This window comes from Monodon monoceros, unplaced genomic scaffold (assembly GCF_005190385.1).
Source record: "Monodon monoceros isolate NGI ecotype Baffin Bay Population unplaced genomic scaffold, NGI_Narwhal_1 Super_Scaffold_16, whole genome shotgun sequence".
In the NCBI taxonomy this organism is placed as follows: Eukaryota; Metazoa; Chordata; class Mammalia; order Artiodactyla; family Monodontidae; genus Monodon; species Monodon monoceros.
In genome coordinates, this window is record NW_021703772.1 from 71,770,232 (window position 1) to 71,794,983 (window position 24,752).

General features: G+C 33.9%; 1 protein-coding gene across 24 annotated transcripts in view; it reads left to right on the forward strand.

Annotated features, from left to right (window-relative positions):
* The window catches only part of BAZ2B (bromodomain adjacent to zinc finger domain 2B), a 382,496-nt gene that overhangs the window by 194,934 nt on the left and 162,810 nt on the right, over positions 1–24,752 (forward strand). Inside the window, exon 1 of one of the 24 annotated variants that reach the window (XM_029225704.1) lies at positions 15,414–15,710. The exons of 21 other annotated variants lie outside the window; for them this stretch is intronic. The gene's annotated coding sequence lies outside the window, so the exon portion shown is untranslated. Of the gene's footprint in view, positions 1–15,413; positions 15,711–24,752 lie in introns of those variants that run through there. 2 more of the 24 variants (XM_029225706.1, XM_029225719.1) reach the window with 2 other exon arrangements.

Genomic DNA, 24,752 nt, shown 5'->3' on the forward strand with positions numbered 1-24,752 from the left:
CTGTTAATAGTATCACTATTTCCCACATCAGTATATGAATGCTGTTATCATTTTGCATTACTCTCCTTCCTCTGGCTCTAGATAATCCAAACGTAAAAGTGGCTGTGTTCTAGCTTCAGTATTTTCTGCATTCTTTGTCTTCCTGTCATTCCTACCACCACCCTATTTAGGTCATGTTTAGATTGCTCTGTTGGTTTACTTACTAGCTTCTCTGTCTCCAGGATCATGTCTCCTCTTCTTGCTGCTTATGGTTAACATTGCCATATTAACATATCTGAAATCATGATTTCTTTTTCCGTGTCTTTGTTTATAATATTCCCTTTTTTGGTGAAGATTCTTTTTCTGCCTCTGCATATGTATTCAAATGCTGTGCATCCTTCAAGACCCAATTCAAATCTCATTTCCTTTTCAGGACTAGCCATATCTACCCAAAGGGAGTACCCTTTGAAAATTTAGGGTCAGTTAGTATCTGTAACCATCTGACGTCTAGACTCATGGTATCCTATTATCATAGCGTGCTAGAGCAGGAAGAGACTTTAGATATCACTTATTCTAGTCACCTCACTTTACAGGTGAGTAAGTGGTTTTTCTAGATAAATGACTAAGTACTTGGAGGGTTCAGAGCAAAGATGTATTTAGACTTGTCTCCTAACCTGTAATCCATAATTTCTTCTCGTGTAACACACTTCCGCTCACTGTAAAATACCTTGTCTTTTTATATAGTTTTTCATGAGTACGTTTATTATTTCCTCTACTTGAGGCCGAGGATCTTGTTGTAAACTTTTTATATACTCCCCTTAATGTTTTGCACAGAGTAGGTCTTAATTCATTATTTACTTTGTAGAGAAGCAATATTTTAAGTAAGGTTATTTCCATTTTTTATAAATATTAATGATTAAGTATTATACTGCTTTTTTTTTTTTTTTTTGGCTGCACCATGTGGCATGCGGGATCTTAGTTACCCGACCAGGGATCGAACCCATGCCCCCTGCAGTGGAAGCACGGAGTCTTAACCGCTGGACCGCCAGGGAAGTCCCTATACTGCTTTTGTTTAAAAGGAATGGAATAAGAATTTTTAATAGTTTTTGGCAGTTTGCATCTATTTCCACTAAAAAATAGTAGGAAACAACAAAATATAATTGAAAAATTTTCTCTTTCATTGCTAAGTAAATGGGTTTCACTTGTTTACAATGTAAAGAACACAGATTCGAGTGCAAAACTAAATTTTATCAACATTTCTTCAATGTTCTCAGTTTTTAAGGAAATAAAATGTTTTATATGAAGTAATTTTAGAGTAGATTATATTAAATGGAAACATGATATAGTTCTGTTGTCTTAGTTGAAAACTACCTAGTACAGTCTTTTCAGGTTTTAAAGTTTTATGAATATATCTGATTGAAAGCAAGTAAGTAAAGCAACAAGAATTATAGCAAATATATGCACTTTAAAATTCCTTTACAATTCAGCATGAATAAAAATGGTACATTAGAGGGTAGTTTAAATACCTATCAGATGAATAAAGCATGGGCTTCATGCTTATAGTTGGGGATATATGTATCTTCTGCATTAGACGTATTACAGAGGTGATGTCAAGGTGAAAGCAAGCTTGCAGAATGGTTGGAAATCATTGATATTCTGACTTGGAGGCTGTAAATGGCTCAGTGGCAGATGGAGTCTTTGTCAAGGAAGAAAAATGGCAGCTTTGGAGCATCATAGATGTTTTGCTAGCAGCTCAGCACACAGTCTGTGACCTTCTAGACTCCTTCTAGGAGTCTTTCTTATGCTCTAATAAATTGTCCTCAGCTTTTATTCACCTAACGTAGTTAAACGGTACTTATCATGTTTCAGTACAAATTGAGCTGTTTTCGTTACAGAGAAATAGAAATATGTTTTATTATCTAGTTCTTAAAGAAGTAAGCTTTTAAGGGAACAGGTATTTCTTGTAATCAGAAATATTTCTCAGTTAGTTTGCAAGGGTAAAAACAATAGAGTTTAATTGAAAAAGTATATTTTTAGAATTACAGAATATTAAAGCTGGAAAATATGTTAAAAATCCTAGACAAACTTTCTCATTTTACAGATGAAGGAACTGAGTCTCATAGACTGTGATTCAACCAAGGTCATTAAACTAGTTCATGAAAAACATTAGGTGACTCTTAGATTATGACTTGTTATACATATAAAATAGCTTTAGTTATGAAGGTAAAAGAAACTAGTCTCTTTGAATAAAACTTAGAATACTACAGAGTACACCTACTTATTCATGACCACTGCATAATGAGCATACATAATTTTAGAGACTTTTATTTACTATTTAATTGCACATATTTTTATTGGAAGGACTTCAAGTTTATCATTTTAATCATTGCTAGATTGCTGTACAGAAAAATTTTTGTTGAATGAAGAGTTTATACCTGGGTCAAATATGTATCTTGTGTTGATTTATTTGTGTATTTTTAAAGGTTCTTTCTTTTAGAGATAGCATTTCATATTAAAATATTTGAGGGTTTTGTAGATTTTGTACTGAAATGTTTTGAATGAAATATTGTTGCATGTATCAGTGAGAAATCCAGTTTTTAGAGGAATATAGGTCTCCATGAGAGTGTACTACCATGTGGAGTATATTCAATTGGACAGCTGACTTATACTGAAGAGTAGTAAGTCATGGCTAAAATTAAAAGTGGAAACATTACACACGTAAAACCTACTAAAGCATTTGACAGTTGCTAAAGTTATAGAAAGGAATCTCTGTACATCATGGAAGAAAACTACCCTTTGTTCTAGAAGGTCAAGGTTGCTGTACAAATTGCTTCAATTCGTAGTCTTTCTTAAGCCAGTGTGTAAAGAAGTAAACTTAAAGAGAAATTTAACAACAATTATTCAAAATAATGTCCATGCATTTTCTAAAGATAAAATTATACAATTAGGGCTTCCCTCGTGGCGCAGTGGTTGAGAGTCCGCCTGCCGATGCAGGGGACACGGGTTCGTGCCCTGGTCCCGGAAGATCCCACGTGCTGCGGAGCGGCTGGGCCCGTGAGCCATGGCCGCTGAGCCTGCGCGTCCGGAGCCTGTGCTCCGCAACAGGAGAGGCCACAGCAGTGAGAGGCCTGCATACTGCAAAAAAGAAAAAAAAAAAAAAAATTTATACAATTAATTGTTTTTGATTAGGAGAAAAATTTGAAAGGTCCCCAAATCTTGAAGTAAGTTTTTTTTCTTTTGGGTTTTTGTTTTTGTTTTTAAGGATAAAACTGGTTAGACCTTTTAGATAGAAAGTGAGCATAAAAAATATTAACCATAACATCATAAAGAATACTATTCCTATCAATGGATATGTTGATATGTAGCTATTCACCTATAATCTGCTTTGATATGAAGTAAATACACTCAGATAGAGGTTAAATGATGGTTACTAAATTATTCAATAACTAATTATTGGGTGCCTAGTACATGCAAATGCTGAGGATAAGGCAGTGAACAAAACAGACTGTGCACACGTGGGGCTAACAGTCAATGAGCGAAAGAGATAACAGTTAAGAAACTAATATTTACTATATTAGATGGCAATCAACACTATGAAAAAAGATAAAGCAAATTAAGAGTCATGAGGGCCAGGGTTGTGAAGTTAGTATTTGTTATAGGGTGGTTGGTGAAGCCCCTCCTAAGAAGATGACAGTTTAACAGAGATCTTAGGAAAGTGAAGGAGCAAGTCATGCATATATCTGGGTGATGACTCTTCCAAAGAAAACAGCCGGTGCCAAGACACTGAGGAAGATTGTACTTGGCATATTCCGGTAACAATAAGGAAACCAGTGTGTCTGGAGTGGTGTGAGTAATGAAAGGGAGTAATAAATGAAGCTAGAGAGATTTCACATAGACCTACATTTAAGAATTAAGTTTTTTTAAAAAAAGAGAATATTGAAAAAAATTATGCTGTAAGCTTAACTAAAGCTCATATTGTTGCTAAACCAGTGATCCCCAAAATAGTTTTGCTAGAGCCTTAGTTGTGTAGAGTGAGTATTGCTTGATAAAAAGATTCCATGGTCAAGTAAGTTTGGAAAACCTAGCGTTAATGTTAAACAAAGGTAAACAGGTTTTGTTTTGTTTAACAACTGTTTAGGCACATCTTTTAATGTGCTAACATGTTTTGTGAATCTCCAATCTTTGACCCTTCCTTCAAAGAACCTCTTAAGAGGGGCTAGTGTTTTTCAGTGCTTTGGTAAATGCTGTATTATATAATCCTACAGATTAACTATTGGTTACTAAAAGGATTTTCCACAATCGCTGTTTCATAACCTCTATGCTCCTTAAGCCAACATTTCTCTCTGCCTGCTTTTTCAGTAAAGACAACATTTTTTTATTGTTTTCCTAAGTAATTCTCAAATCCATCCTTTTTTCTCTATTCATGATGCCTAAATCTTTATGTAGGTTTGCATCGTGCCTCACCTGGGCTATCACAGTAGCCTCCTAACTGGTGGCTCTGCCTCTAGTCTTGCTGTGTCCAGATTCAGCATCCTCTTCAGTGACCATTTAAATGGCATCACAAATCTAACTTGATTATTCACCTACTTAAAATCCTTTACTAGCTTCCCATCACTACGGAATAAAATTTAATCTCATTTACGGGGCACATGATATCTTCTACATTCTGTCTCCTGTCTACATCTAAAATTTTGCCTAAATTTCCCATGCTTAGTATTCCCCAACTTTGAAACCATTTATACTTCCTTAAAGCAGGCAGTGGGTATATAGTCTTTTTGCCTTTGTTCAGTGCTATTATTCCTTCCTGACATAGCTTTCCCTCTGTGAGTAGCCTAATTTCTCCATTCTTAAAGATTTAGAGCAGACATACTCTTCTTGAAGAATACTCTCAAGTTCTTCCTGTCTAAGTCAGGTACACTGATGTACAATTCTGCCAAAGCACTTAAAACAATGAAGTAAAACTACGTGTTTTCTCCATTCTCTGTATCCTGTACCTTGTATCTGTATCTTAAGTGCTTCATACTTTAAGTAGATACCCAATAAATGTGGCAAATAACTCTACCAAGTAGTTGAAGACTTTCTTATAAACAGATCTATCAATTCCCCTCTTTTGCAGTTCAAGATCTGTTTGGATTATAGACATAAATGTAAAACATAAAACTGTAAAACTTTTAGAAGAAAACATAAGGGAAAATCTGTAAGTCCTAACTTGGTGAAGCGTTCTTATATTGATACCTGACACAAAAAACCACAATGCTTGAAAGTAAAAAAATCAGTAAATTGGACTTTACAAAAATTAAAACTGTTTGCTTTGTAAAATACCCTGTTATGATGGTGAAGAAACAAGCTATATACTAGGAGAAAATATGGAAAACCACATATCTGACAAAGGACTCATATCTAGGATATATAAAAACTCTCAAAACTCAACAGTAAAAATGCCAACAGTCTAATTAGAAAACTCGGTAACATTTCACTGAAGTAGCATTTCACTGAAGAGGATATCCAGATGTCAAACGAGCACACGAAAAGATGTTCAAAATCATTAGCCATCAGAGGAATACAAAAATGAACTATCACTAGTCACCTATCAGAACAGCTAAAACAAAAATTAGTGACAATATCTACCACTGGCAAGAATGTGGAGAAATTGAGCTCTTATACATTGCCATTGGGAATGTAAAATGGTACAACCACTCTGGAAAAGAGTTTGGTAGTTTCTTAAAAAAACAAGAAAACAACTAAACATATGCGAAATACATGACCCAGCAAATGCACTCCTGGGCATTTATCCCAGCAAAATGACTGTTCATGGTTGTTTATAGCAGCCTTATTTGTAATAGCCAAAACTGGAAACTATCAAAATGTCTTACAATAAGTGAATGGCTAAACACGGCACGGTGTGTCCATATCATGCAATACTACTCAGCAATACAAAGGTGTCAACTATTGATACACAGATCTCAAGGACATCAGGCTCAGTGAGAAAAGTCAATCTCAAAAGGCCACTCAATAATTCCATTTATGTAAAAACAAAATTATAGAGACTGAGAACAAATTTGTGGTACCAGGGGTTAGGGATGGTAGAGGAGAGCGGGGTTTGGGTGTGACTGTAAAGGAGTAGCATGAGAAGGATCTTTGTGGTGATGGAATAGATCTGTATCTTGTTTGCGGTGCTGTTTACATGAATCTAGATCTGTGGTAAGATGACATAGAACTATATGTATACATTGTAGTTAGTTTCCTGGTTTTGATATTGCGCTATAGTTCTATAAGGTGTAACCATTAGTGGGACCTGAGTGATGAGTACATGCAATCTCACTATACTATTTTTGCAACTTTCTGTAAATATATAGTTATTTCAAATTAAAAAGTAACAAAATTGTCTTTTTTTCTTCTACCTTCCCACCCATCTCTGGGAAAAAAAAATTGTTTTACCTTGCTCCTCCATGTTTATTGCAGCATTACTTAACAATAGCTAAGACGTAGAAAAAACCTGAGTCCACTGATGGATAAGTGGATAAAGAAACTGTGTTGTATATTTATACAATGGAATATTACTCAGCCATAAAAAGAAGGAAATTCTGCCATTTGTAGCAACATGGATGGACCTTGAGGGCATTTTGCTACATGAAGTAAGACAGAGAAAGACAAATACTGTATGATCTCACTTATATGTGGAATCTAAAAACAAAAACAAAAAATATTACCCAAACTCATAGTTAATAGAGAACAGATTGGCGGTTGCCAGAGGTGGGGGGGTGGGTGAAATCGGTGAGGGTTTTCAAAAAGTACAAACTTCCAGTTATAAAATAAATCAGTCCTGGTAAAAACAAACAAAAAATGTTTTGCCTCCTTACTAAACCTAAGACTTTATTCATGCTTTTTGATTTTTATCCTTTTCTGTGTCCTCCAGAGACTTGTTTCATTGATTATTCATAAGACATATCCAGCTTCTCCTTACTTGACTGATTTATTTCAGATTGTCCTATCTTAAATAAAATGATAAATAGAAGTAAACAAACCAACAAAACCTTTACTTCCCATAAGTGGTTGTATTTGTATATTAAAGATATATATATCCATGTTAACATGTGTAGCTCTATTTCATTTATTTTAATTGCTATGTATTTCATTATAAAAACACACCACAATCTTTTATTTATTTTCTAGTATTTCACTATACAAATAATGCTGTAGTTTACATCTTTGTATATGACTTTATGCATATGTATGAGAGTTTTTCTGGGTTACGTACCCAGAAGTAGAATTTCTGTGATATTGACTACATACAGCTTTGATTTTACTAAGTATTGCTTAATTTCTTTCTGCAGTGGTTATATGAGTTTACACCATAAGTGCCTAAGAGATTTCCTGGTCTACATTTTTCCCAACTTTTGGATTTTCCTTAATTTTTGCCTTCCTACTCCATCTATGTAGAATCTGCTATGAAGTTCAATAGATTTTACATCTATAATTTAATTTTTTGTTTCTCGCTCTACTTTGACCAGTCAACAAGTAAAAAAAGAATTGATTCATCTTATCTTTCATATTCATATTTATCTCCGTACTTCTGACTCAACTGCCACAATCTTAGTTCAGACCCTTTCCTCTTGCCTAATCTTTTGCAACAGGCTGAATATTGTAATATCCCTCTTGGAAATCGCTTTCTGCTCCAATTCATCCTACTTAAAACTGCTAGATCAATATTTCTAATGCAAGTAGTTTACCACTGTTTGCAGTGTTGAATAAATTTAACACTTAAAGTGACGTTCAAGGTTGTCTCTAATAAGGTCCTAAACTAGCTTTTCAGCCACATCTCCCGCTATGTTCTATATATGCCTTATATACTAGCTAGACTAGATTACATTCACTTATTGATTGATTAATTCATTCAAACAGTAGATACTGAAAGCTTTTATTAGGCTATACAAGTGTATTAACACTTGAGTTTTGTAAGTGCTACTACTATAAAAATTAATAACTCATGCTTCTTGTTATTGGGGGACTTGCAAGCTACCTCAAGCTATTCTTTGAGCATGCCCAATACTTTTCAGCCTCTACCCTCAGCATATTGTTTTCCCTCCACTTAGTATACCGTTTTTCCTAGTTCCTCTGCCTAGCCATCTTTGCCTTTCAAAAAATCCTGTATACTTTTCAAGGCCTACTTAAGATGTTAGCTTTGCATGAAGTCTTTTCTGATATCCACAGTTAACTTTGCTCCTATAGTACTATATTTCTATTGTTTTCATGGCACATACTGTATTTCATGTATTTGTCTTAGCCTTCCACGGTGATAAGTACTTTGTCTATTCATCTGTATTGTCCATATAGCATATAACATAATGTCTTATATAAGGTAGGCAAACTGTTAACTAAAATAATTTAATTGAAGATAACATATTAGTTAAATCCAGGTTCACCAATTAGACCTATTTGGGGAAAGATCAATTTGAATTAGAAAAAAATGCTTAATTATGTAATTTTATGTAGTGTTCTTACTTTAAAACAGTATAGAAAAGCTAAATTATGGGTGGGTTTCTATTTAGTGATCTTTACAACTTGCTTTGATGAATAGTAAACTTTATCTGTGATCAGAATAACAGTTGTTCAGTTCACTTTTAGACTCTTAAGTTAAAATTCCCTTAAATCAGGTTTTCAAACTGTACTCTGAGGAATCGTATGAGTTGGTTCTGTTGAGATGTGTTGGCTACTGCTGGGTGCTTCTTCTGCCCCAAAGAGCAGCCCTTTATTTCTTTTTTACTATACAGGGCTTCTTCACAGGATTTTATTTAAGACAGGATTCTTTTGCTGAAGTAGTTTAAAATAATTGCTAAGACTGTATAATACTTCAATTTTATCCATTTATTTAATATTTTCTAAGATCTTACAAAAAATACATTATTCCCACCTTATTTTTTTGTATTACTACAAATTTAAAATCTGTAACCCATGTGAATACGAAACTTCAGATAATTAAGCAAATAGTAGGTAATGGGCTTTGAACGTGACAAATAGTTTATTCTCCGAGTATTCTGCATTTTAATATGGATTTTTGAGGAGTTATTAGAATATCAGGAGTTACTGGACTTGATATACAAATTGTTAGGTAGGCTAAGGAATTCTTTAGATCATGGCTTCTTAAAATTTAATGTGCATAAGATTCTGATTCATTTGGTCTGGGCTAGTGCTTGAGATTCTTTATTTCTTTATTTCTAGCAAGTAGTTTCAGCGTTGCTGGTCTGTGGACTACAGTTTGAGTAGCAAAGCCTATCACCACATTTTATTAGGATTTCATCCTTTGCCTTAGTGAAAGTAGGTTTTCAGTATTGCCATAGACATTTTTTAGCTGTCTGTTTCTCTACAGTCTGATTTATATTTTGCCATTTTAATAGAAATTTCTGGGGTTTTAGGGAAATACTTTGTGTGTGGATTAATGATTGCCCTGTGATTATGTAGTTCTTTGTTTAAAATTATCCTTCACTATTTTTAAAATAGTTAGCCTTGAGAACTATTAGACTGTCAGTGCCAACTTTCAGAGAATTTAAGTTTGATAAGGAATATCTGTTTGGTTTACTTTTCTAATAAAACTGTAATATTTATTGACTTTTGTTATTTTGCAGGATATTGTTTGAGGTTAGATATTAAGTTGTTATGAAAATAAAAATAGGAAACAGTTTTGTTTGGCTAAAGTTGTTTTAGCTGGTATAAGTACTGCTTTTTAAAAGAACTATTATAATCATGAATTAGTAGCAATTGTATACCACAGCAGGCTAGGCTGTTAATTTTATCTGTAGTACACATGAACTGAAAACTTAATTTGTGTAAACGGACAACCAATAGGACAGATAGTCATTTAGTTAAATAGCTTATACTCAAAAAGATATAAATCAATTCTGAGGGACATTAATGCTTTTCTTTAAGACATATATATCGAATATTTTCATAGTCTTTTGGGCTTTTATAGAAAATTGTAATAACTAAATCATAAATTTAAGTCATAAATCTTTAAGAAAATTCTCAAAAGTGCTTATTTTTGATAAATGGAAATTAGTGATTAACTTTGTAGACCAGAACAGCAGAGCATTTTGGGGGGAAAAGTTATGATTTTTATCTAAAAACATGGTTATTATATCAGCCTTGCATTATTTCACCTACTAATTGTCAGTAGTGAGAACTGCTGGAAGAATTACATTATTACAAAAGTGACTTTAAAATATATTATTATTTTCTTATTTCTTAAGTAAGGACTAATATTGCTATAAAAGTTTTTATATGGAATTTATGTCAAATGTTGATAAAAGTTTTCTTCAAACCTGATTCAACAATTTTGTATAGAAATAAACCTCCTTTGTTTCTTCTGGTAGCATCCATTGATTTTTTTTTTTTCCCAAAGATACATTAATAGTGCTGATAGAAGCAGAACAATTGGAATTTACATTAAAAATAAATGTGATGAATAAAAAGCAGTACTCTATATAATAAAGTTATAGTCTTGATTTTTCTTTACCAAAGTTCCAAAATCTAAAGGACAAAAATACTGACAAGGTCAAGAAAAAATGAAAGAAAGAACAAACGATGCAAAAAGAAAATGACACTGGGGTCTTGGTTTAATACATATGTATTCCAGGTTGATGGTTGATTTCATTAGCAAATCTCATTGTTATGCAATGTCTGTTCTTCTGCAGCAAAATGAATATTGTATTTTTACAGGCTCTGTGTGTATCTATTATGTTACAATAAATGAAAAAATATATATGTGTAGCTTTCTTTGGTTTACTCTTTTCAGTTTGTCTTTTAGGAAAAGAAAGAAAATTGAATTGTATTCTTTCTTTTGTTATTAAATTTATTCAAAGCTTTTCAATTTATATTATAGATATATTTCCTACTTTTGTTCCCTGAAATAAACAATTGTAAGGTGGTTAATAATGTAACCATTTAAATTATCCTATAACTTTTTACATGAATAGACTATAATCTTGATTGATTTAAGCTGATAATTAATATGAGGTTAACCATAAGCTTTCTAACATATTTTTAAATGTTAGGATGGGTTTTCTTATTGCAAGAAGAATGTTAAGCAAGTGTACATATTATGCCAAATGTAAATACTACTACCTTTTGCAATAGCGAAAATTGTATGTTGAGATTACTATAGTTAGATTTCAATTTTCATAAAATAGGAAATTCAGAAATAACAAATTTCAGTGGCTCCACATTGGAAGAGTTCATTTAATCAGGTAAAAGACTGCATGACTCTTAGGGTTATGTATATGAATTCAAATGTGGATCAAACTGTACTGGACACAATTGTCATTTAATTTTAGTCATTTTGAGGTCTGACAATAATTTACAAAATCTATTTGGCTTTTGGTAGTGTTATCAAAAGTTGTCACAACTAAAATTCTTTTGACAATCTCGAAAATAGAAAAGCCCAAGATTTGATTTAATATAGGTTGATTGTATATCATTTAGAAATTATCTATATAATAAAAATTGGGGAATTCCCTGGTGGCACAGTGGTTAAGAATCCGCCTGCCAATTCAGGGGACGTGGGTTCGAGCCCTGGTCCAGGAAGATTCCACTTGCCGTGGAGCAACTAAGCCTGTGCGCCACAACAACTGAGCCTGCGCTCTAGAGCCCACGAGCCACAACTACTGAGCCCACATGCTGAAACCACTGAAGCCCGCACCTAGAGCCCATACTCCGCAACAAGAGAAGCCACCGCAATGAGAAGCCCGCGCACCGCAACGAAGAGTAGCACCTACTCGCCGCAACTAGAGAAAGCTGGCGCGCAGCAACGAAGACCAAACACAGCAAAAAATAAAGAATTTAAAATAAAAATTGGCCTTCTGGTTCACTTGATGCAATCGTAATAAGTAACTTGTTTATGTTGGACAAACGAGCTGTTATAAATATGTACAGCAGTTTATTAATGCACCATCTGAAGTTAATTTGTACTTATAGTGTTTACATTTTATTGTTCACAATGGGTAATACAAAATAAGAAATTTCAAAATCTAGTAAGGGAGATCCCTAAAATAATTAGAGAGTAATATAGAGCTAAATCATGTGGAGAAAGAAGGTTTTCTGGGCTCAAATAGTTAGGCTCTGAGTGAGGAGCCTCCTGAAAGTGATGAGATCTAAGCTGATAGTGTGGTAAGGAAGAAATGGGAAACAACATAAACAAACTGGTAGGTAAGAGAACATAACCTTGGCATCTTTGGGAGACAGCGAAGAGACCAACACAACTGTAATGGAATATATTTGCTACTACTTATTTATTTTACCCCACATAAAAATTAGATTGTAGCATTGTTAAATTTTAGTATTATTCAGTCAAGATGTATGGTGTGTTGAGGTGCTACTGTTGTGGACCTTGTTTTATCTTGTATAATAAAATGGGAAATAGGAAATTGCTTTTATATTAATTTTACTGTCTTTCTCCCCCACCAATCATATGAAAAGTAAATGCTGCAAAAATATGCCAAGATTCATGCTCTAAAATAAATTGAAATTGGTGCAGACTGTCTGAGAAGGTAGGAATCTAGAAACTCTAATAAGTCAGATTTCTCTACCGTAGTTACAAATACCAAACTGAGGAGGAATGTAAATCATCAGAGATTGGGCTCCCAGGCTGTTGAACTGAGCAGGATCATGGAAGGTCAACAAAGAGGGAGAGAGGAACTGTTTTAAGTTAAAAAGAGGGATCCCTCTTAAGTGTCTGGACCTATCCTACCAATGTCTTCTCCTTGATCTGGAACCACAGTTATCACTTGCATGTCCATTTTATTTACTCATCCAGCAGAAGAATCTGCATTTAGAAAATGAAATATGAACTTGGAATATGAAAATGGACTGTGAATTCAACAAAAGATGCTGGGGATTGTTAGTGTTTGTTTAAAGATCCCAATTAGATACATAGCTTCCTAGCAAGTTGGCTCATTTTCTGGGTAACCTTTCATCATGTTATGATACCAACTTGCCCCAAAGAAAGGTTGAAAGGAATTCCATATGAAATTTGTTATTTAATCTCTGTAAAGATGCTGTTGAGAAAATTATTTTTTTGTCCAGGGTTGCATTATTGAAAAGTATGAAGATATTTCTCTCAGTTCTAAGTACTAGGGAAAGCTTTGGTGCTTATTTGTAAAATGCAGTTTATACAAAATGAGAATTTTATAATTTGATCTTGTTTCCCACTTTACTTTGATTGCTAGGAAGCTCAGAGCTGAACCACTCACGTCTTAGAGTTGTGCAAGGCCTTATGACAGGCGTTTCTATGTTCCAGCTTTACTTTGTGTTTCATCTTCTTGCTTCCCTTTATTCATATTAATTTACATTTTGAAAGCATTCTGTTTTACTAATCATATGTCCATAAGTCACCTTAAGTTATTTTGAAATAAGTTGGGACATAAATAACTATGGAAAGCTTCTTTATTGTCAGCAGAATGTAAGCAAATAAATGTAGGAGCCTCTCTTCCTTCTCCTGTCCCCTTTCCTTTCATTTTCATTTTGCATGAATTCTTTAAGTCATGGAGGACTAATCTCCTCTGTGGTTCTTAGACCTGCCAGGGGCAAGGGAATCATTTCTGGAGGTTTTTCCCTGTACAGAACTGCCAGGTATAGTTTGTTGTGCTAAGTGTGCTTTGCGCAAGAGTGCCTGACTGCGAGAACAAGTTAGAGCTGAAATATATCTAGAGGAGGAAAAGGTTTCCTTTCCTCACATGTTAGCTCAGAGGGGGTCTTTTTCTAACTCAGAGGGTATCATATTTACCCTGGTTTTCATCCTTGCCCTTTCAACCGAATTGTAAACTCTTACCCTGAAATTTGCTGACATTTGATAAAAGCTACCTTGAATGAAACAAAATTTCAAATTTATTTTCTTTACTTCTGTATTTTAATTTCATTATCCTTTAAATTTGATCCATATGGGAAACTAAGATACTCATGGCTCTTTGAAATAATAGTTTTCTAATTTAAAATTTTGTTTTGTTTCCATATATGAATTACATAGTCAAAGCTACCTATTTGGTAGGAATTATATCTTAAATTATCTATAAAGGAAATAAGGGCTGTGTCTTGCATTCCAGGTAACTACAGGATATTTGAATTATTTAATTGGACCAAGAAATTCAGCTGAAACTTTTAGTAATAGTTTTCTGAAAATTTGCTATTTCGTGCGTCATCATAGTAAAGATGGTGGTTAGCAACTTGCATTAATGTTGTTCAGTATTAAATATGTACTCCTTTCAAATGATACATATTAAATGTTTGTAACATAATCTGTTCTGATATTTTGTATTCTTGGCACAGTCTTGTCTACTTAGGTGTTCTTTTTGTTGTCAGTGATTTTATTGTCACTTTGTTTTGTTTTCTGTTGCAATACATTAGAGTTTTATTTTGCAGAGTAAATATATACCTGATTTAAGTTATATAAATAAAGCCTTGATTATGTTGCTGTAAAAGGGTCGTTAAGAGCTCTTTGCATTAAAATCTAAAGCATGCTGTGTTCATAATAGTTCGGACAGATGCTGGGCCTTAGAATATATAGAATTTTAAAGATAAATGAAATTTTGTAGATTAAAAAAGTCTCCTAAATATTTTTAAATTAGTGAATTTGTTTATCATTTTGACAGAGTGTGTGTTTGTTTTATACCCTTAGTTAGTTTAAATCAATCTTCATTCAACTATACTAGAAATTTCAGAGTGAAAAAACAGCAATTTGGAGGAAAAACTAAGGACAGAGAAACTTAATTTTCGAGCTAACAATATATTTTTAAATGCTCAAGTTAAATATTTTAGGTTTTGTTTTCTTTTTGAAATATGAATTTTAAATGATGCAGGGAGTAGCTTCAAGTTATGTAAACTTTTTGATTCATATAATCGAGATTTTTTTTCCCAAAGACTGCCACATGAATTATAGTTTTATTTTGCAAGAGCTTGTCTTTATTTATAACTCAGAAACTTCTTTTATCTATTTTCTTGAAGGAGTTAAAATTCAAAGACATTTCCCTACAGTTAGCAGGTTTTTGAACAGTTAATCTTAGTTTCTTTTCAAACCTTGTTAGCTAGTGTTGCCTTGTTTTTAAATTTACCTGCCGAGAAGTAATTTTTAAAACCTACTTAAACAGATTCGTTTCTCAAGCATTCCTTATTATAAACTGTGTGCCTTCACATGTCAGGAATAAACCCTCCTTAAAAAAGGAAGAAAGATAGAACTCCTTATTGTCTGTTTTGACGTTAATAAAATTAAGAAAAGAAAGATTGAGACATCAACCTCACCTGGCTTAGTTTTGTCACGTGAGCATTCACGGTTACTGGTGATCTAAGTGCTCCACCTGCCTTTCAGTTTGTTTACCAGGAAATCAAGATGTGTAAACTGCAGGAAGTACTATTTGACCCTCTCCGACAGTATCTCATTACAATAATTGCTAATCTCTGAATAAGACAGCCATGTTTTGTGAGTAACTGAGAGAGAGAGGTTGTGTTAGGTAGATTTTAGGTGTTTCAACAAATAAAGCATTGTAAATGCTTACTTGGATTATGTTTTCATGAGAGCTTCTGATAAAAGACATATGGTGACCTTTGGGGTCAGCAAAGCTAGGACACAATAGTAGGTATTCTTTCATGCCTTTTAACTGAAAAATATCACGGCTTGTTGTTTTGGAGTGCTGTCACTGCTCTGAATCGAAAGGATAATGGCTACTTCCTGATTAAACCCACTCTCCACAGTAAGCTGTTAATATTATACTGTATGTCTTTTTCTCCTGTAAATGCAGTAGTATTTTGTGTTTTCTTTACTTTTTATCATTGTCTTTTCTTAGATATATCTGTTGTAAGTAATTCCTGAAGTTGAAGTTTACAATTAGAGTAGAAACTACTGTTTTAAGTTTGGAGGAATTTTTTTTTTTTAATGGAAAAGTATCTTTGTTTGGTATTAAATCCAACCTTCTCATATACTTACTGTAGATTTTGGTTAGAGAAATTAGCTTTTAAAAAAGACCTTGAAATGATAAATTATATTAAGCTGTCACTTTCTTGGCACTCTAAGCAAAATTTTAAAAATAACTTATGTAGTAAATCAGATTAATTTTTTCAGGGAATATTTGGGTAAACTAATTTTATTTAATACATTTCATAAGTCTATTTAAATATATTGTCAGGATTATTGATAATTGTTTTAATTATTAAATTAAACTATTACTCTTAAATTAATTATGAGATCCCTGTGATGTAAAAACAATATTAAGTACTCAGAATATAAGAAGGGGAATAATGAGCTTCTTAGTTTTAATCCTAAAGCTGGCAGTCACTCCATCTGTGGTCTTGGGACAATCATTTAAACTGCTTACCTTGGTTTTCTTGTCTACTGTTCATATGTGTGCTAAGTAAAATGAATGTTGTTTTTCTTTATGGTAGTACAAAGTGTAAAGAAAATGATTATTCATAAGTATTTTATAAAATGGACAACAGACCCTGAACATAGAATAGGAAAACATTTAGGAGTCACAGTAGACAAGGAAATAATAGAAAAATTATTTCTATTGTAAAATAGTGGAAAGTAAAGTTTAAAATAAACACCGTATAACTGCCCTTTTAATTTCAACAAAATTGTTAGTTTTGCTAAATCCCTAATGTAACATTACCAGAGGATTCTACATATTGTTGGGTACATGACTAAAATGAGAAGTGGAAAGCTTGGAGGTGATTTAGTAAAGAGTCACAAATATACTTAAATTATTTAACTTTTTCTCAAAAGTCTTATTCCTGGAAATGAGATTATTTAGAGTAGAGGAAAGAAGATGTGTATATATTATAGGCCTATAAGTATAGTTCACCTAAAAAGTAAGATGTTTAATTTTTAAACTCTAGAACTAGGCATCCTGGTTATATTTAAAAATACTATGAAATTATTAAACACTGAAGGCAGCTACTGAAGATGGTCATAGAACCTAACATTCAGAAATATTTTAAAAATATTCTGGGATAATGTAACTTCTTTTGCAAAATGATTATCAAAGATATTTTAGGTAACTTGGTAATTTATGTTATTGGTCATTCTAAGGAGATTCCGAAGATTGTATTTAATGAATATTCCAACTTGGTCAAGTTATCGAAGTAGGACTTATAGTAGTGCCTCTGTTTAATTTGTTATTTATTTATTTATTTTTGCTGCATTGGGCCTTTGTTGCTGTGCGTGGGCTTTCTCTGGTTGCGACGAGTGGGGGGTACTCTTTGTTGCGGTGCGGTGGCTTCTCTTGTTGCGGAGCACGGGCTCTAGGCGTGCGGGCTTCAGTAGTTGTGGCATGCGGGCTCAGTAGTTGTGGCTTGTGGGCTCTAGAGCACACGGGCTTAGTTGCTCTGCGGCATGTGGGATCTTCCTGGTCCAGGGCTTGAACCCATCTCCCCTTCACTGGCAGGCGAATTCTTAACCATTGTGCCGCCAGGGAAATCCTGTTTAATTCGTAATAGCAAATAATAGATGTCACTTATTGAATACTTAATATGTGCAAACTACTGCACTAATTTTATTGTAGGAGAGGCAAACTTTTAACTTTACCCTCTTAGAGTTCTATTTGGCAGGGCCTGAGAATTAAATTGACGTAAGATAGATCAACAGGAGAAAAGCATACACCTGTATTTAATACATAGTTTTGTGTGAAACAGAGTCTGCAAAAGGAATGAAGACCAAAGAAATGGTGAAATCTACTTCTTTTATGTTAGGTTGACCAAAGAGAGGCAATTGTGGAAAAGTGACTAAGCTAGTTGGAGAGACTAAAGGAAGATAAGAATTATTTTAACAAGGTCTGTTTGTTGAGAATTCTCTCAGTCTCAACTTTTCATCTTTGATGATAAGAATGTTACTTTCCTTCTGGTATAGGGAGGACATCTTTCATATAGTAATTTCATTTCCTGCTTTTAAGAGAAAGAAGGAAAGTCAGTGTTTTTCTTGTATTTGCTGTTTTTCAAGTGCCTTTAACTCAAAACAGTCAATATGCCAGAGCAGCGTATTTTGAAGAAGGATGTTCTGAATTCCTTCATTATCATCTTAGTTTACATTCATGATAATCACATGAGGTATAGGTAGTATCATTACCCCCATTTCTACTGATAAGGAAATAGCTGTAGAGAATTTAAATGATTTCGTCAATGTCCTTTAGTCAGTAAGTGCCAGAGCCAGACCAAAATCTCTAACAAAATCTAGAAAGAACTCCGTCTTCAGTGTCATGCCTTTAAGCATTGTGTTTATATTTTGGAGATAATAAAGGCGCTAAAGCCTTTGATCTAGATGGGGTTTTTTTCCAGCAGTTTATCAACTATTAGAATCCTTACTAAGCGTCAGACACTATAAGTACATCCTGCGGTAGTAATGGAAAGCAAAATTAAATCCCTCGTTTCACGAAACTTACAGTTTAGTGGAAGAGGCAAAAATATAACAGCCTATTATAGTACCATGTGATAACTGATATAATAGGGGTAAGTGCAAGATACTAAAGGTGACACAAAGAAGTTCTAATGTCTTCTTTTATTTATATATTTAATTTATATTTGGGGTGCTGTTCTAGGGATATATAAGTAAATAAAATTTTCAAACGTCTCTGCTCTTGTGGAACGTATATTGGGGCGGAGTCAACAGTAAGCATAATAAATAAGTATATAGCATGTTAGAAGGTGACAAGTATTATGGAGGAAAGGAAAAGTAGAGAAGGGTAAGAAGGCTGTGGTGGTGATGAGTTGGGTGATGTTTGAGCAACGATCAAGGAAGTTAACTATGCAGATATCTTTGGGAAGAGCCTTCCAGGTAGAGGACTCAAGGCAAAAGCATACCCGGTGTGTTCAGAGTAATGATTGGGGTAGAGTGAGGGAGAAGGGAGAGTAGGAGGTTTTGACAGAGGTAATTGGGGCTTCACAGAGCACTGTAGGGACTTTAAGGAGCCATTGCGGGCTTTCGGTATATCTGGCTTATATTTGTAAAGGTTCACTCCACTTGCTATGTTGAGAATAGACGGTAGGGAGGCATTGACCACCAGTTAGAAGTCTCTTAGAGTAATCTGATTGAAAAGTAGTGGCTTAGGTAAGGCTGGTAGTGGTTAAATTCTGGATGTTTTTAAGGTACAACCAAAATGTTTTCTGATGGATTGGATGTGGAATATGAGAAAAAGAGAAGGCCAGATGACTCCAAGGTTTTCTGCTGAGCAACTAGAAGGATGGCGTTGCCATCAACTGTGAGATGGGGACGGTTTTCATAGGGAGCAGGTTTGGGATAGGGATGGACAATCAGGAGTTTGGTTTTGGACGTGGTAGATTTTTAAGTGTTTAATAGATACGCAAGTGGGGATGGTGGGAAGATTTTCCAGAGGAGATACCATCTAAATTGAGGCTGAAGAATGAATTGGTGGTGATTTATGATGAACTTTGAGAACATTCTTTATACACTTAAATGAATTGGCTTTTTCTACTTTTACATATTTACAAACTAGAGTAACGTCTAAACATCTAAAAAGTAATAACATTTAAAAGTAAAAAAATTGTTTATCCCAACAAATTATTCTAAGTAGTTAAGTTTTCAGAGTATTTCAGTAGCTACTGTATTCATGAGTTGTGCTGGGTGCTTTTACATATATTGCTTCTCACCATAATGCTGTAAGGTAAGTTTTATTTCCATTTTACATTTGGAGAAACGGAGTCTGAAGGCGATTACAGTTGCCTAAGGTCATTGATATACTAGGTGATGGGTCTGGATTCAAATCTAGGTATTTACATTGTATTGTCCATGCTCCTTATTTTAAAAATGTATATTTTTAACCTTGCAAAGTTTTAAACATTTGTTTAAGGTCTCAAGGAGTTGTCTTTTTGAGCATTAGTTATTCTGTATTGTAGCATAATGATACTCTTGAGACATAAGATTTGTAGATTCTTGGTCATGGAGTCAAGCCATTTGTTGGTCTTTTTGAAGTTCCTACACAGCTTTCAGTACAGTTTCCTATTACAGATACTCTCTCCATTCCTGGCCCTCGTTCCCATGTGTAGTGCTTAGAAATTTACAGCTGCTATCATCATCATCTTTATCCCTCTTTCTAGTATGCTGGGACCTTGGGAATCTCAACCCAAGCTTGTTGGATCATGTGTAAATTATAAAGCCTCAGAGATTAAGGGTATGGGGACTTCCCAATTAATGAAGAATGAGTTTTAACTCATTTATTTTGTCTGATGGAAACCATTTTTTGTTTCCTTCTCTTTATTGACTGTTTTCTGGGGAACTGAATTTGATAAATAGCTGTATTTCTGGCTGGAAAAGCAATATTCTCTGAGACGCCAGTGGGTATTTTCACTGTAAAAGTGAACATAAGTCATTCTACTTTGGTAGGGAATAGAAATATAGCTGTTCATTGAAATAGATTTACTTTTGAGGTAATGATGCCATATTTTAAAAACTTAAACCTTTTGCCTTTAGATCAAAATACATTATTTCTTAAATTTCATGTGAGCTAATACTCTTTTGCGGTACGCGGGCCTTTCACTATTGTGGCCTCTCCCGTTGCGGAGCACAGGCTCCGGACGCGCAGGCTCAGCAGCCATGGCTCACGGGCCCAGCCGCTCCGCGACATGTGGGATCTTCCCGGACCGGGGCACGAACCCGTGTCCCCTGCATCGGCAGGCGGACTCTCAACCACTGTGCCACCAGGGAAGCCCTCACCTTTTTTATTTTTTGTTTGGATGGTATCTTATCTTTAATTCATTTGGGGAAAAAGAAAAATGATTGGTCAAACAGAATTTTCTGTTAAAAGTATCCTACTACCTATTTTTAATAGTTATAAAACTAAGTCTATTACATCCTTGATTCATTGGAGTGCCCAGGGAATGAGTATTCTGATTATTTTTTTCCCAGAAATAACAGTTGTTATTGAAATTCTTACTTAATGGATAAGTGCAAGTGTAAAATTGAAATATTTTTTGATAATTTGAAGATGATAGAGGGCTGTTGGATTCTGATTTGACAATTTCAGCTACTACTAATCTCGTTTGGTAAAAAAAAAGTACAAATAAATATTAAATATGAGTCTTGATTTGATAATTTGAGCAACTAATCTTGTTTTGTAAACAAAGCATAATCAAATATTAAATGTGTAATAGTAATTTAAAAACACCAGAGATTTCAAAAGGAGGATGAAATTTAGTGCTAAATGAGTGATATAAACAAGTAAAATACTATGAGTTGATAATAAGAGAAGGTCATAGAATGATCAGGGAAGGCTTCTTTAAGGAAAAGGGACCTGAGCTTCAGACATTGAAGAGGGACTTCAAACATTACTTGTTATAACATTTTTATTGAGATATAATTTATACACCATACAGTTCACCCGTGTAAAGTGTACAATCCAATGGCTTTTGGTAAATTACATTATTACATTTTTGAAGTGGTGGTAAAAATATATAACATAAAATTTGCCATTTTAATACTTTTTATGTTTACAATTCATTGTCATTAATTACATTCAAAATGTTGTGCAAACATCACCACTGTCTATTTCCAAAAATTTTCATCATTCTAAATAGAAACTCTATAACTGTTAAGCACTAACTCCATTTCTCCCTACCCCTGCCCCTGGTAAACTTGAATCTACTTTCTGTCCTGTTGATTTGCTTATTCTAGATATTTCCTATAAGTGAAATCATATAGTATTTGTCCTTTTGTGTCAGGTTTATTTCACTCACTGTAATGTTTTCAAGGTTCATCCACGTTATAGCATGTATCCCAACTCCATTGCTCTTTAGGACTCAGTGATATCCCATTATACATATAAATAAATATTATATATATAATACAAACATATAAATATATATATATATATATCATTTTATTTGTCCATTCATCTATTGATGGACATTTGGATGTACAAATATTTGTTCAAGTCTCTTTGAATTTTTTTTGGTATGTATGTACCTTGGAGAAGAATTGCTAGGTCATGTGGTAATTTTATGTTTAGCTTTTTGAGGAACTGTCAAACTGTTTTCCATAGCAAGTGTCTTATCAAGCATTAATTTTTATTTTATTATACCATAGATATACAGTATGTAAAAAATTAGGCTGAATGAATACTGGCTTCGGTAAATACCATATATTTTTTTAAAAAGGAGCAAGGAAAGAAAAGAAACAGAAAACCATGTGTTACACATGAGAAAATGTGTATGTATAAAGAGCTACCTCTTAAAGTGAATTTTAGTACAATAATTAAACCTTCGGGTTGTATGTTATCTCAATATTGCTCTAATAGTTTATAAAACATGGTCACCAAATTTCTATTTCTCAGTCCCTAGGCATCTATTATAAATAGATAGGTACAGGTATTTCCGTAAGTAGTGCAATTTAGTTTATTTCTGCCCAATTTTAAGGTACTTCTATTTTAGTTTTTTAGTTGCCTTTTTTGCACTGTAAAGTAAAATCTCCCTTAATTATATCTAACTGGAAAATATTCCAATATATTCTATTTAGTCATTTTATATTTATTTACTTCATATAGGCTAACATTTTATATAAGTCTGAGACAAAAGACTAGAGGTATTTCAGCTGACATTTAAAAAATGACTCTCTTAAAGTATAAATTCTGGAATTCAGTGTGAGTTAAGAAAACAGTGTTTACCTATCTTTTCATATATCGGTGAGGTACCACTACGCCAAAAGAAGCTTATTTCATGGGCTTGATAAGATCATGTGACTCAGGAAATGGGAATCAATATTGGGATAGGGAAACTTTTTGACCTAATTACAGATTTCCCTAGGAGAGATATGTAATATCACAAGCACACATACAGTTATGAATCACGCTTGTGAACTCAGTATGGAAATAGTAACAGCAGATGTAATGAGTCTTCCTGGTAAGAATATTGGTTAGGATATCAGAGAGGTATTTCTCATCAAAGATGTACATGTGAATATTTGATGCATAGGGAGTTTGAAATAGCCAGCAATTTTGAGAAAATTGACACAAGATAGCTCATGGAATAATTTTTGTTTTCTTTGTTCAAACCTCTGAGACAAATTCCTTAATATTGATTTGAGCTTAGTGAGTCTTTCCACACCTAAGTAGGAACAGAGTTCGAGGTCATGGGGTGTCTAAATCATCAACAAAGTTTAGACTTAGGGAAAAACTTTGGGGAAATAATTTTCCACTTGGTTAAAACCAAAAAGACAACAGTCTGTTAAGTACAGAATTGTGGTAGACTTTTAGATACTTTGAATAACCTACTGAAAATTAAATAATTAGATAAAATATTTTTAAAAAATTTTATTGTGGCATTGTTGAGCTAAGGAAGTAAAGAATTTAAAGGGATAAAAAACTAAGTGAAATAGAAAATTTGAGGAGGGGGATTAGAAGACAATATTCTTAAAATGTCCATAGTACATAAAGAGACCTACAGACTGAAAGCAATTCCTATTAAAATCCCAATGGCATTTTTTACAGAAATAGAAAAAAAAACAATTCTAAAATTCATATGGAACCATGAAAGATCACAAATAGCCAAATCAATCTTTAGAAAGAAGAACAAAGTTGGAGGCATCAATTTCCTCATATAAAAATATATTACAAAGCTACAGTGGTCAAAACAGTATGTTACTGACATAAAGACAAACATATAGACTAAAGGAACAGAATAGAGGGTCCAGAAATAAATCCATGCATATACAGTCAATCTTCAAAAAGGGTGCCAAGAATATGTGATAAGGAAAGCCTAGTTTTTCCAACAAAAGGTGTTGGGAAAACTGCATATTCACATACAAAAGAATGAAATTGGACCCTTATCTTACACCATACACAAAAATCAACTCAAAGTGGATTAAAGACTTCAATGTAAGATCTGAAGCTGTAAAATTCCTAGAAGAAAACTCAGGGGAAAAGCTTCTTGACATTGATCGTGGCAAAGGTATCACGGATATGACACCCAAAGCATTGGCAACAAAAACAAAAATTAATGAGGGAGACTGCATCAAACTAAAAAGCTTCTGCATAGCAAAGGAAACAATTGTCAGAGAGAAAAGGCAACCTATGGAATGGGAAAAAATATTTGCAAACTACATATCTGATAAAGTGTTAATCTCCAAAACATATGAGAACTCTTACAGTTCGATAGTAAAAAAACTAATAGTCTGATTTTAAAAATGGGCTAACAACTTGAGCAGACATTACTCCAAAAAAGACATACAAATGGCCAACAGGTATGAAAAAATGCTCAATGTCACTAAGTATCAGAGAAATGCAGATCAAATCCACAATGAGATATTACCTCATACCTTTCAGGGTGGCTATTATCAAAAAAACAAAAAACAGTGAGTATTGGCTAGGATGTGGAGAAATTGGAACCCCGCACACTGTGGGAATGTAGAATGGTGCAGTCACTTTGGAAAATAGTATAGAGGTTCCTCAAGAAATTAAAAATAGAATTGGGCTTCCCTGGTGGCACAGTGGTTGAGGGTCCGCCTGCCGATGCAGGGGACACGAGTTCGTGCCCTGGTCCGGGAAGATCCCACATTACGCGGAGCGGCTGGGCCCCTGAGCCATGGCCGCTGAGCCTGCGCTTCCGGAGCCTGTGCTCCGCAACGGGAGAGGCCACAGCAGTGAGAGGCCCGCGTACCGCCAAAAAAAAAAAGAAAAAAAAAGAAAAATAGAATTAGCATATAATCCAGCAAACTCACTTCTGGGTATTTATCCAAAAGAATTCAACTCACAATCTTAAAGACATATTACTGCACCTATATTCATTACAGCACTGTT